Source organism: Myotis myotis, unplaced genomic scaffold (genome assembly GCF_014108235.1).
Source record: "Myotis myotis isolate mMyoMyo1 unplaced genomic scaffold, mMyoMyo1.p scaffold_m19_p_4, whole genome shotgun sequence".
NCBI lineage: Eukaryota > Metazoa > Chordata > Mammalia > Chiroptera > Vespertilionidae > Myotis > Myotis myotis.
In genome coordinates, this window is record NW_023416346.1 from 29,050,712 (window position 1) to 29,065,469 (window position 14,758).

The 14,758-nt window shown below is 39.5% G+C and overlaps 1 protein-coding gene and 1 pseudogene across 1 annotated transcript in view; one reads left to right on the top strand and one right to left on the bottom strand.

The window, feature by feature from the left end:
• Positions 1-14,758, top strand: part of GPC3 (glypican 3) — a 406,774-nt gene that overhangs the window by 75,828 nt on the left and 316,188 nt on the right. The window lies entirely within an intron of this gene.
• On the bottom strand, positions 10,012-10,538 carry LOC118654156 (annotated as a pseudogene).

Sequence of the window (14,758 nt, forward strand, 5' to 3'; positions counted from 1 at the left end):
GAACAAGCTAGATCTTCTGAGAGGGGATCAATCAAAGAGCTGTCTTAGGCAGTGGGAAGTGTCATGAGCATAAACAGCTGCTCCTCCACCCTGCACCCCCTCCTGCTGTTAAATGACTCTAGGGAACAAGAAACCAGTCATCAAAGGCTTCTGCCACCTGTGCACAGCTGGTAGTTCCTGGGGTCACTCTTGTAGTGACTAGAAAGTATCCCCTGTGCCAAGTCACTGATATATTGATTTCCCTAAGGCCCAAGGACTTGCTATCTCCTCCATTCTCCATGCTCAGAGCTGGGAAACTCCTTTGTAAGCTGGGACACCCTAGGTCAGTGGTCAGCAAACTCATTAGTCAACAGAGCCAAATATCAACAGTACAACGATTGAAATTTCTTTTGAGAGCCAAATTTTTTAAACTTAAACTATATAGGTAGGTACATTGTTATTAACTTAATTAGGGTACTCCTAAGGCTTAGGAAGAGCCACACTCAAGGGGCCAAAGAGCCGCATGTGGCTCGTGAGCCGCAGTTTGCTGACCCCGGCCCTAGGTCTTTCACAGTGCCATTTGGGGAAGAGCATCCCGTGAGAGAGTCTGTGTGAAGAAAAGGAGCAGGACTAGGCTTTCTTCCTCCTTTCCCTATAGCCTTCTTTTTAAAAAGAAGACAAGAAAGTAATTTCTCTTGTGCTACATTTTCCAGGGGATCTGGGCTGCATCATCCACCTCCCTTTGACTGGCTTTAAGGTTACCAAGCCAAATGGTAGTGTACCAGGCCCAAAGGGGAAGCTAGTCCTGTATTCTAGATGGGGCAGAGTAGCTGGTGATTGCTAGAGGGCAGCAGAGGGACAGGAGCAGATCTAGAACTGCTTAATGGCCAGATAGTAACCAGACTGGTTGACAGCAAAGGGCACCACAGCCCCTTCATTGTTGGGTGAGAGGCAGGATGGGCTCCAACCAGGGGAGGCAGGCATATCCAGGAAATTTTAACAGAATGTGACTAAAACAAATTATAGAAGGGCCAAATGAATTGCTATAGCGTATAACTCATTGGGGTAGCTAAGGCCAAGATTTAGTAAAAGGGGCAAAAAGACACATAGCCATAAAGATCAAGTCAGAACAATTGGTGGGTCAGAGTTCAACTCAGGGTTGGAATAGTCAGGATTCAAGAGCTAGAATTGGAATGATTCAACCTAATCATTTATTGTCTCTCAAGAAAGGCATATAACAGAATTGTTCAAGACCATGGACTTTAAAGGCACACAGGAACTGGGGTTTGAATCACTGCCATGCCATTTATTAGCTAAGTGATTTTTTGTCAGGTTACTTAGCCTCTCTGCATCACTCTGAAATCATATGTATGATGCTAAAAATCGTATGCAAACATGCTAAAGAAATGTTCGTTTAGCAAATTGTTTTTATCCAGAGATTGTTTCTAGCAAGACTGGGCTTAGTGATCGTAGCTTCCCACATCAAAGTTATATTCCATTCAGTTTAGTACTTGTTCTTGTCCTTGTCTGAGATGAGTGGAGTAACTACTTGGTGCTGTCCTAGCACCTAGCCCCCAGGGGCTTGATTGTTAGGGGAACATGAATCCAGCTAACAGAGGCTCAAGGACCTATAGGAGAGAGAGAATATAAAGATCCTTGGGAAAATTTCTGAGATAAATACATTTATGTGAAAATTAGTAAAACATTATTTTGACTTGTTCTAAAATAGTATATTCTTTATTCTTTCATGACTTTTCTAATAGAAATAACTTAAGCTAAAAGAATACCCGATTAAATGAATAGGCATATTATGAGTCCTGGACAAGGCAAAAGTTTGAATTACCTTGTTAAAATTAAATGACCAAATAAATGCAACATGGTATCCTGAATTAGATAAAGGACATTAGTGAATAACCTGCGGTCACAGCTGAACTCAGGAACCCCATTTGACACCAGTGGTTCTGGAAAAGAGCTTCCTGGCCAGCAAGATGGCTAGCCCCCTGTTCTGCCACAGGGACTGCTCTGTCAGAAAATGATCTGCCACCACTGGGGAGGTAGTTCTTTCCACTTCTGCCGCCCTTCACAGTCACAGCTCCTCTCGTATTTATAAGACTGCTTTAATAGTCTTGTCTTGTAATTACTTCTGAAGACAGGAGACAGCATCTTTTGATAGTTCAAGTCTTAACACATTTAAATTGCTCTCCTAATGCGGTAAAAGAGTCAAATTATATATTCTAGTTCACACCAGACAGCAATAAATGTCAAGGTGCCATCCACTCTGGTATTTAACTCCTTGATGCCATCTGTTTTGGTGTTTCTCACACAGATTATACACTAGTGTTTTCCCATTTCCTGGCTCAAAAGGATCAAGTTGGGAGATAAATTTCAGTATTCAAAATATATTAAAAGGCTGAGGCTGTTTGTAAACATTGTTTTGGAAAGCTAGGCATAGCAATAAAGTCAAGGACAGGAACCTGATTCAGTAAAGGAAACATTTCACAAGATTGTCATCTACTTTATTTTTAAAGCTGCAATAAGATGTAACGATAAAAATGCCAATGATGCATTTCAGCCAAGTTATATGAACTCTTGCTAAACCAATTAAACTGTCAGTATACTATGGTTTCACATTTTCTATAACATACTAGGTCACCTTAGGACACTTAGTCACTTATGACTTTTTACCACTGATGCAAAATCAATTTGGTAATTTATAATCTTACATTTCATTATGAAAGCATATTATTCTGCACGAAAGCTGCTGGAAAAATAAGAGATTTCTGAAGCCTATTCTTTCCTCTCCTGTTCAGGTAGAGTCATAAAAGAATAAAATCGTTCATGCTATCTGATGTTTTGAGGCTCCTAATAATTTTTTATTTATATCATTTTTAAAAAGATGCCACATAACACAATTTCTAACCCCAATGTGATTCTGAGTGTTAGATAATATTGCAGACATTAAAAAGTGAGAATTTTGATTGAAGAGCTCACTTTTCCACCTTTCTTGATTATTTTTGAGTGTGGGGGCTGAAAGAACCCCTTGCTTAAATATGCCAGAGGGCGGGCTTTTTGGTGTCCTGTATTTGGAGTTGGGTGCTGTAGCTCTCCTCAAAGAGATGGAGCAGATGCTTATTCACATTTAATACCACCACATTTTTTAGTTTACTTGCTGGAAATTGTCAGTTAGAGAAGGAGAAATCAGGAGTATTTGAGAGAAAGGTGGTGAAAAAGGAGGATGAAAGGTTGGAGACTTATTATCATTATTAAACTTTTATTTGGAAACACCTTCCCTTTTCCTCTCTAGAATAAATATGGCATTGCTTTTGGAAAAACCAATGGCATTAATAAAATGCACATGAAAGACCCTTAGTTTTAGGTGATCATTAGCACAGTAGAGGACAGTTCTGTTCTCCTAAGATCATATGGCAAACAAGAGCATAATCAACATTGGCTGTATAGCCCTTTTCTTCTGATTTGAACTCAACAAGAGCTTCCTTTAACCCTCTGTTATGACTCTTAATCAAACTTAAAAACACCTCTCCACGCATAAATCAGATGTCTGGCCCTGGCAACTGTGGCTATATTAACAATGGACCATTTAAATTTGAGATTTAAACATGAGGTTATTTTCTTTCTAGGTTTAAGTCATGGTTACAGGGCAAGTAGGGACAATCAATTGTATTAATTTAGATTCAGCTTGTGATTAGGCATCTTTACTCAGCACATGATACAAGGACTGTGTGCTACTTGGGTATTTGTCTACCTGCATTATCTCAGATATGTCCACTTTAAAAAATATAAATATTTTATTGGTTTCAGAGAGGAAGGGAGAGGGAGGGAGGGAATGAAGGAGGGAGAGAGAGAGAGAGAGAGAGAGAGAGAGAGAGAGAGAGAGAGAATCATCAATGGTGAGAAAGAATCATTGATCGGCTGCCTCCTACACTCTAGGGGGATTGAGCCTGGTGCCCTTGACTGGAATCCAACCCAGGACCCTTGAGTCCGCAGGCAGATGCTCTATCCACTGAACTAAAACAGCTAGAGGTCAGATATTTCCACTTTTATTGATATCTTTCCTATTTGTGTATTCTTCCTAAGACCACAGTTTGAACACATTGAATGAAAAGATAAACACAGAGTAGGAATTGAATAATTAAAATGAAAGTCACTTCGTTCTTTCTATCTTGCTGAGAAACATATTAGAACTAGGTTTAACTGACTTTCTGTGCAACAGATAGGAATACAGGAGCTTGTACTTGCATGGTTTCATTTAAACTCACAACCATCTTGTGAGGTAGGTAATATGATTTCCTACTTTAGAAATGAGGACTGTGGCTCAGAGAGATTAAGATTAAGTAATTTGTCAACAGCATAATGCTAGAAAGTGGTAGAGTTTAGTTTCCAATTTAGAACTTTTACTTTAATTGCAGTATTCTATTGGCTTCATCAGAGTTATTTATTATTATCGATACAGTGAAGTCTTAATAAGCCAGGCTACATAAGGAATGGTAACACCATAATAGGGGTGTAGAAGGTGGACAAATGAACATTTTTAGCTGTTTTTTTAAAAATTCATTGCTATAAAATATTAATTTTAGAAAACCTAAAAAATACAGATTACATAGAGAAGATAGTAATTCACTCATGATTCTAAGATCCAGAGATAACCACTTTAAACAATATTTTTATTGATTTCAGGGAGGAAGGGAGAGGGAGAGAGATAGAAACATCAATGAGAGAAAATCATTGACCACTTGCCTCCTGCTCACCCTCTACTGGGGATCCAGCCTGAAACTCGGGCATGTGCCCTTGACCGGAATCAAAACTGGGACCCTTCAGTCTGCAGGCCGATGCTCTATCCACTGAGCCAACCCAGTTAGGGCCAGAGATAACCACTCTTAACAGCCTTGCCCTGGCCGGGTAGCTCAGTTGATTAGAGCATTGTCCCGATACTCCAATGTTGTGGGTTGGATTCCCCGGTCAGGGCACATACAAAAATCATGTGAAACATCAAATCTCTCTCTCTCTCTCTCAAATCAATAACTAAACATTTTTTGAAAAGCAGCTTGGGTAATAGACTTTTTAATTAAAAAATATATATACAAGGCATATAATATACATGCCATTTCATACCCTGCTCTTTAAACAACCTAACAATAATTTCCCATGTGATTACATAGATGTTATCCTTATTTTAATGGTTAGGCAATATTCTATTATCTGAGCATATCATAATATATTTAACCAAGCCATCTTGGATAACTTAATGAGAACCAGTCCTCTGCTTCAGAATGCTCCCCTGATGCTACAAAACTCATGGTAACATGGTTTATTAAAATATTGAGAATATGCATTTCATTATTGGGTAGCTATCGTTGAATGTACACAATGATACATATTTTTTTCAAACTGGTGGCATCCTAGGCCATGGTCCAAAAGTCTTACTTTCATCCACAGGCAACACTAAAGCCAGTAACCCCTGGCAGAGGCAGCTAGAAGCATGGTGGCCAAAGACAAGGTATAATTTAAGGGAATCAGAAACTGTTTTCCTTAGAATTCTCATTGAAAGAGTCCTCTTGGTTGAGCTGCTTTGGTTATAAGACAATTATTTCTGTTTAATCAGTGCTGTATCTGTTCAATCAATTTGGTACACACATAATGGAATATTATATGGCTATTAACAATTATGGATATTTCATTATATGAAAAAATGATATAATGTTAAAATTTTATAAAGCCATATATATTCCTCAGCTTGGTAAAACACACACACACACACACACACACACACACACACACACACACACATATACATCTATGCTGAAATACTTGGCAAAAATTTTACAGATTATCTATCTATTGATTTATCTATACTTAATGCTCAAGTTTTTAAAAAGTAACCGTTCGGATTATTTCCTAAGTGCTAGGCACTGTGCTAGTATCTCAGTCTTCACAACAATACTGGAAGGTACCATTATTGTCCATTTGAGGAAGTCATTTGCCCAAGACCATACAAATTGGATGAGGCAGAGCTTAGGCCCATTAATTTCCAAAGCCTGTGTGACATAAGATAGAGTGGGGACAAGCTATGGGGAAGTTTATTTTTTCTTAGCAAAAGAAACCATGAACAAAACAACAAGAAAGCCCACTGCATGGCAGAACATTTTTGCCAATGTTCTTACCGATAAGGGTTTAATCTTCTTAAATGTTTGAAAACCACACAGTCAAAGCAGTACTGGGAGAAGAAAATGCAAATTGATGGCCAGGGTACAGGTATAAGATTTATGTTGTGAAACCTGGGAGGTCCTTTGGCGCCAGTGTTAGTCCAGGGGCTCTGCATCCCCAGGGTTAATAATATCTAACCCTGTAGCACTATTGTGAGGATTAAATGAGACAATGCATGTAAAGGGCACATGGTACACCCTTGTTCAACAATGGTATCTAGTATTATTTTTTCTCTTAGTTAGGACCTTGCTTGTTAAAGGGATTAGAGGCTCCAAGAAGCCTGAGGCAGGACATGTTTACCCTAGTGAATCCTGTCACATCTTAATAGTGCTCAAACATTCCTGACCAGTTGAAATGCCTTTTTTTTTTTTTTTTGAACCTTTCATATAAACAAGTCGTAATCAGCTTTGTGGACCCTACCAGCTTTTTCAGATAATTACTCTGCTTTTTGGGGGGGTTATTTATTTACTTACTGAAAATAGAGATTTAATGTAATACAAGGGAAACAGGAGGTGATTAGTTCGGAGTTAACAGGCAAGCTCCCCTCACTCCCCCCTTCACCTGAAGAGGCTTGATTGGGTTCTGCTCCTTTAAGACTCTTAGAGAGTCTGGGAATTTTGAGAACAAAAGCTCTGTAGGGAGGCTACCAGAGAGAGAAGACTTCATCAATCTTTGTACATTCTTAAATTTTTTATTCTGTTTCTCCCCCTCCCCCTGAGCTCTTCTTTCTCTAGAATTGAGTAGCATTATCTTGAAGCCATGGAGATTTAAGAAACAACCGAGGTTGGCCTCTCTTTGTTGAGTTTATGAAAGCCATATTTAGTTTTAGGAGGAATGTGTTTTTCCTTTGGGAGGCCCCTCTGTACCTGCAGCCATCAGAAATTCCATATTAAAATCCCACATTTAAGTCTTTATGGCTAAAGTCTGTTCTTGCGTATCTGGACCAGGTCCAGCTGTCAGACTGAGATATTATTGACTTTCTCTTCTCAAGTGAGTGGGTTTACATCTGCTGGCTCCATTTCTTTACCACTCATTCTGAAACACCTTGTAATCTGGCTTCTGCCACTGGCTTTTTACTGAAATTGCTCCCCTGAAAGTTACCAAATGACTTTTTGCTGAATTCATCAGGGTTTATTTTTCCCTCTCCCCCACTTATGTTTCTCTTCCCTTGGCTTGTGACAATACATATATCTGTTTCCCTTCTACATCTCTGACCATTCCTTTTTTGGGAGCCATACTCTTCCATCCAAATGTGATTGTTCTCCAAAAGGATGTATTTAATGCTCTCTTCTTCCTCTAAACTTTATTCATTTTCATGGCTTCCACTGCCACCTTAATGTAATTAACTCTCCAGTTCTGACTTCTTACACATACACCAGTCTTATATTTCATATGAACTAATAATGATTAAAATGTTCTTTTAGAGTCAGGCATTATGCTATGCACTTGATATACATAAACTTTAATTATCACAACACTTCTCAAGGCTGATAGTCCATTTTACATGTGAGAAAACCAGCTCAAATAAGTTATATATGTTTGTATTTTTCCAGTTAGATCTCCTACCATCAACTAAAAGTCAGCCCAAACTCCAAATTCCTTTTCACTTTAAGGCAGTGTCACTGCTCACCCACTTTCTGTTATATAAATTGTAGGTTGAGAAAGTTGAAAATCAGACAGGTAATTGGTTTGGAATAATGCCCTCCCTCCACAATAAAACTAACCCCTTCAAAATCTACCAAGTCCAACTTATTAAAACCTCATATCTTGAAAATTAAAGTTTAAGCTGTCCTATAGATGAGCAATTCCCAACCAATATGAAAACTAAGTCTGATAACTTTCACACACTGCATGCTCTGGGCTGCCCAGAGTTAAGCATAATTCTAAGCCCTAGCTATGCCATATATATATTATTTATTTTTTTAAAATATATTTTATTGATTTTTTACAGAGAGGAAGGGAGAAAGATAGAGAGTTAGAAACATCGATGAGAGAGAAACATCGATCAGCCGCCTCCTGCACATCTCCTACTGGGGATGTGCCCGAAACCCAGGTACATGCCCTTGACCGGAATTGAACCTAGGGCCCTTCAGTCCGCAGGCCGACGCTCTATCCACTGAGCCAAACTGGTTTCGGCTATTATTGATTTTTTACAGAGAGGAAGGGAGAGGGATAGAGTTAGAAACATCGATCAGCTGCCTCCTGCACGCCCCCTACTGGGGATATGCCTGCAACTAAGGTACATGCCCTTGACCGGAATTGAACCTGGGACCCTTCAGTCTGCAGACCGACACTCTATCCACTGAGCCAAACTGGTTTGGGCTAGCTATGCTTTTTTTAATACTCAAGATATACTCTTCCTAAGCTGGTCCCTCCCATAGGTGGGGTCATTTTAGGTTCTGCACAGTTCCCAGTGCACCAACTGTAATCCTGATCATTTCTTCTCTCTTGGACTAGAAAGCCTACTGGAATGTGAGTGATTTAGTGATGGTATTTCTTTAGTATAGGAGCATCTTTCAATTTGCTATTGTTTTGGACTAGAAAGCTTATTGGAATGTGAGTGATTTAGTGATGGTATTTCTATAGTATAGGAGCAATTTTTAATTCACTATTTTTTAAAAAAGAAAATTACTTATAAATGTTGGTAGTTCAGTATTAGTAGCAGCTGATGCAAAGCACTTATTCACAGCTGATTAGGAGATGCCAATGTGTTGAGACAATGAGTTTGAAAACCACTTCCACAGATTATTAGGGAAGGCCCAAATGACCATTGGTGAGGGTCAGCTTTTGTCTCTGCATGGCATGTTAGCCTAATGGCACAAATTTTTAAACTTGTATCCTACTTAAGAATCAGAGAATTGAGAAAATCATCTTATTAAAATCCATAACAGGATCACCAGGTGGCAACATCTCATTGAGGATTCTCCATGTACCAAACCAAATGCTTTAACGTGGACTGTTTTTACTTTGCTAGCCTCTCTGTGACCACTTACTTTCTTAAAAGCAGAAATCTGCCAGAAAGGTACCATCATTATCAATGGGAACAGTACAAGAAACAAAAGCAGTTATATACTATTCTTGTAAAATTATAGATCCATTGAGAAAGATCGGTTATCTGTTCAGCATTTCAGTTTCTTTTATTAGTAAGGGGTATGGGAGGCTGGAATTGCAGTGACACTGCACTTTAATCAGACTTGACCAAGACTTGCAGCATGGTGTCAAAAGGGAAACATGCTCATATTAGCCTTTAGTGAGTTTTCTCCTTCTCCTTCTCCTTCTCCTTCTCCTTCTCCTTCTCCTTCTCCTTCTCCTTCTCCTTCTCCTTCTCCTTCTCCTTCTCCTTCTCCTTCTCCTTCTCCTTCTCCTTCTCCTTCTCCTTCTCCTTCTCCTTCTCCTTCTCCTTCTTCTCCTCCTTCTTCTCCTCCTTCTTCTCCTCCTTCTTCCCCTTCCCCTTCCCCTTCCCCTTCCCCTTCCCCTTCCCCTTCCCTTCCCTTCCCCTTCCCCTTTCCCTTCTCCTCCTCCTCCTCCTCCTCCTCCTCCTCCTCCTCCTCCTCCTCCTCCTCCTCCTCCTCCTCTCCTTCTTCTTCTTCTCCTTCTTCTCCTTCTCCTCCCTCTCCTCCCTCTCCTTGTTCTCTTTCTTCTTCTTCTTTGCTGTAAAAAGCTTTATTGTTTCATTTGGTCCAATGCATGGGAGAAGGCTTCAGGGTGGTTAAAAGTATGACTAGTACTTTTGGGAAGAGGCTCAGGTAAAAGCCAGACACCAAGGGAATGCAGAGGGGCCTCTCAAAGGCCTCTGGGCTCCAAAGGCTCCTAGTTGTGCTTGAGAGTGAGCCTTTAGAAGAGATACTTGCCCAGCCCAGCCTTGGGGCTGGCCAGCCTGTGGATGTTAGTCAGATGTTGTCCATCTTCTTGATCAATTTCACCTCCTCATCCAGGAAGTGGTTCTGCAGAAAGTCACAGAGCTGAAGGTCTGCGTGGGTAGAATCCAGGGCAGGCAACTCCAAAAGGGCCTGGTTCAGGTTCTTCTCCAAGGCCAGGGTGGCTTCCATTGCATCCTGAGTTTTACCCCACTCATCTTGGGAAGGCTTTAGCAAGTCCTGGAAGAGACTGTGGCCTCAGCGCTTGTTTTGCAACTTTAAGAGATGCTCAGTGCACTCACGCTTCTTCTCAGACAACTCGGGGAAGAAGTGGCCCATGCCCTCGAGAGCCACATCACCAAGGTTGAAATAGAAGCCCAGAGATAGGTAGGTGTAGGGGGCCCACAGATGCAGGTTGGCCAGGTGGTTGACTTCAGCCTCCACCTCAGTGGAATAATTCTGATGAATTTGGGAGCTCATGGTTGTTCAGCAATAAGAAGTTAAGGTCTTTAAAAAAAGCAACGGTGTGTTGTCTAGTCCTGGAGGTGGTTCTGAAGGTGGTAACTGGATAAGACGCAGGAGAGTGGCCAGAGGCTGGAAGAAGGGGCGTCCCTGGGTCTGTTCCATCCAAACACTGTTGAGGCAAGAGACAGATCTGGGACTGCCGAGGGCACTGCCTGGTGAATTGTCTTCTTAATAAACAAATTAGAACATGCCTTATTTCAAACAAAATCTGAGAAGCTAGGTATTTAGTCATTGTCATGAAAAGAAGATAAAAGGATGATGTGTTTTCCAGGTTTTAACCTGTATCTAGTTGAACAAATGTGTAAATTTGCCCTATAAGTACTGCATTCATATATACTTATCCACAGCTAGCACAGTGCTTAGCATGTACTTGAGGTTCAATTAAAATTTGCAGAATGAATGTGTTACCTTAATAAAGATTAAGATGTTCTGACATATTAAGACATGTTCCTTGGGGTGGTGAGCATAAATAAAAATTTGATAAGGGTAAACTCTAATTTGAAAAAGTCACTGAAATGCTTGTATTTTATGAAAAGCTATATTCTAAAATGTAAAATATTAATATCTCACCAGCCAGGCCATTTTTTTCCTCCTTGGATTACAGTATAGAGACTGTTTTTCACCTTTGACTTAGCACATACCAATTGGGTCAAGGGCAGTGAGGAGGGGATGAAGTTGAAAAATGGTCACTAGGAAGCATCACTCCATCTGGCCACAGTGAATCATGGAGGACTTAGCATCAGATTCATTTGGAGGGCTCAATATTTTCTTGAGACATCCCTGTAAATTTTATGCCCTATAAGCAAAGAGTTTGGCCTTATACTAGTTAGAACCTGATCAGCAGCCAAGTTTACCTGTGCTGTCCTATGCTCCTCAGAGTAAAGTTATTGAATACAAGCCCAATTACAGCCAGTTTCACTCACAAATTGGAAATCAATTCAATTGAAAAATGGTTGTAAGTGCCTACTATGTGCTCAGATTGTGTGATGTCTTCTGTGGAAGTATGAGACATGATCCTTGATCCAGAGATGCTTAAAGGCAAAGTAAATACAAATGAACATATTTAAATAACAGTACCAGATAGTCTGAGAATCATAGCTTGAGAAGGAACTATAAATATCCAAACTTTCCAGTTACAAGGAGGACAAGATTAGGTTAGGAACAGAATTCCCCAAAGTCTACCGGACAATTGGTAGAAATTAGAACTGGTATTCAATTCTTCCAACTCCTAGATACCTATTTCATTGTATCATACAGGTGGTTATATGATATTTTGACATACTTGCTTTGATCAGCTGTTTTTATGCTGGGAACTTTTTAAAAAATGTTTTTACAGATTTTAGAGTTAGAGAGAGATAGAAACATCAATGATGAGAAAGAATCATCAATCAGCTGCCTCCTACATGCCCCCTACTGGGGATCTAGCCTGCAACCTGAGCATGTGCCCTGACTGGGAATCGAACCAGTGACCTCTTGGTGCATGGGTCAACACTCAACCATTGGGCAACACCAGCTGGACATGCTGGGAACTTTTTGATGAGACTATTTTAAAATGGGGGGGGGGGAGGACTTCTGCAGCAGCCTCTAAAACAAACTACTTAAATATTTGGCTACTTTTAAAAAATTTCCAAGTAATGTGTAAAACAGTCTTGCCCCATCCCTCAGCTTCACCTCATCCCACAGAGTTGAGGGTGGGAATCAGGGATGAGGTGGGAGTAGGGGGTCAAGGATGGAATGGACATCTTGGATGGGGTAAAGCTCAGAGAAGGGATGAAGGATGGGGTGGGGGGTCAGTCTGGCAGACAAAGCACACATCACCAGGAGTCATGTGTTTCCCACACTTGCTCATCTTTGAAAGGCCATTAATCATTCTGGGCATGTTATCTGCTCATTCTCTGAGACTTCTCTTATTTTTTGAATAGTCTCTATCTTAAAATCTCTGACTCCCAACTTTCAAGGGAAAAAGAATAGAGTGGGGAAGGATATTTGGATCACAGTATAGTCTCATAGTCTCAGACCCAGGCTTCACTGGGAATCCTTGAATCAGTGAATGTGAGTTCTCTAATATTCCATGTAAAAAACTATGGAAAAGTAATATGCGTCTACTATTTCAAAAATTGTGAAGCTTGATATGATGCTTTGAGAGAATAGGACTGGTAGGCTCCTTCGAGGTTTATCCTCTTTCAAAATAAAAACATTTAAAAATGTATATTTTTTCCTAATTATAAATGTATGAATTTTTCATTTAACAGTACAGTTTTAATGTACAACTATTTCTAAACTTTTCTGAAATATAAAAAATAAAGGCCAAAAGAACTGTATATTTGGAAATATTCATATTGAAGAAGGTAGAAAGTAAAAGTCCGCCATAATCTGGGTCGGGATTGCAGGAAAAGTATCAGGCAGGAAATGATAAAAAGCCTCTAGTAGTCTGTTTTTGTTTTGGCTACATCATGATTACCATATTAAAACAACCATGCCAGAATGTCAAATATAAATATAGGATGTCTGGTTTTTAGTAAAACATTTAAGAGTCTTCTGTAATATCCTTGTGTATAAGATTGTGAAATTTGACTGCATAACTAGTTATTAGGCAAATTCGCAGCTGGCTGAGCACTTATTCAGTGTCAACCTGGAGGAAGATGTTTTTAAGGAATGACCACAAGACTGTTTTTGATTCTACCTGGTCATTTATTTAACAGATACTGAGCACCTACTGTGTAAAAGGCACCCTACTTAGCACTGTGAACAATATAAAGTATTGTGGCTCAGTTGTTGGGTGTCGTTTCATACAACAAAAGGTTGCTGGTTTGATTCCAGTTGTGGGCTCCATCCCTGGTTGGGGCCATGCAGGAAGTAGCAAACCAATGTTCTGCTCTCACATCAATGTTTCTCTTTCTCTCTCTAAAAATCAATAAAAATATGGTTTTAAAAAGAATACAAAGTCCATGTCCGTATCCTGTTCCCACCCTAAAAGAACAGATTCTTGATCATAGTTGATCACAAAAACAGGCTTTTTACTTTGCAGATAACACAAAGCTGGGTGGTGTATTTTAATATATAGGATGACAGAATCCAGATTTAAAATGACCTCAACTTGTAGGAACTCTAGGTCAAAACCTACAAGATGAAATTTAACAGTGATAGATGTAAAATCTTGAATTTAGCTTTAAAAAATTGCATATGTACAGGATATGAGAGATGTGACTTGGCAGCAGTTTATGTAAAAATTCTTGGGGATTTAGTTGATCACAAGTTTAATATGAGCCAACAATGTGGTATAGCTTATTTTTTTAAAGCAAAAACAATTTTAGGTTGTATTAGAAGCATGTGTGCTGATCAGACCACATCTGGAGTATTATGTTCAATTATAGTCACCACATTTTACTAACATTGACAAAGTTGAGATTATCCAGAAGATAGTGACCAGGATGGGTCTGAAAATCATATAACATGAGAAATGGTTGAAAGGACTGGGGAGATTTAGCTTTTGCTTTAGGCCTCAGCATCAATCTTTTAAGTCTTTGTTAGATTCCCTTGCTATGTACTTCCACACTCCTCTGGACAATCCTCATGCTTTTCCCACTAGACTAGGGCTTTGTTAGAGCAGGATAGGGTTTCTGTGTGTATTGTGACATCTGTGGGGCCCAGCACTGTGCTTGATACAGGGTGGGTCCTCAACAATGCTTAGAGAATGAGCGAGTGAATTTTCCAAGTTTGAGAGCCTTATGTGCAGCTGGGGAAAACTGATAAAGAACTATAGTTCCTGGAATCTATAGTCATTAAATAATGGAACAAAAAAGGAACTTAAAGTCCCTAAACGTTTTTAAATGGTTCTTTTTTCCCCCCTCCTATTCTTTTGGCCTCTGCTAGGACCAGATACTAGATTTACATGTCTGCTGTAACAGAAATCTTAAAAAGCATTCTCTCTAAAAGGAGCATTTTAAAAATTGACTTAAAATTCTGGCACTAGTATCAAGGAGATACAAATGAAGATAATTTGATCATATATATATATATATATATATATATATATATATATATATTTTTTTTTTTTTTTACTCACAGATTAGTATTTCGTCAAATGGACACACTCATACATTTCTGGAATAGCCTTTTGTAACAGCAAGTTGGCAATATGTATTATCAAGGGCCTGAAAATATTCATGGTTCGA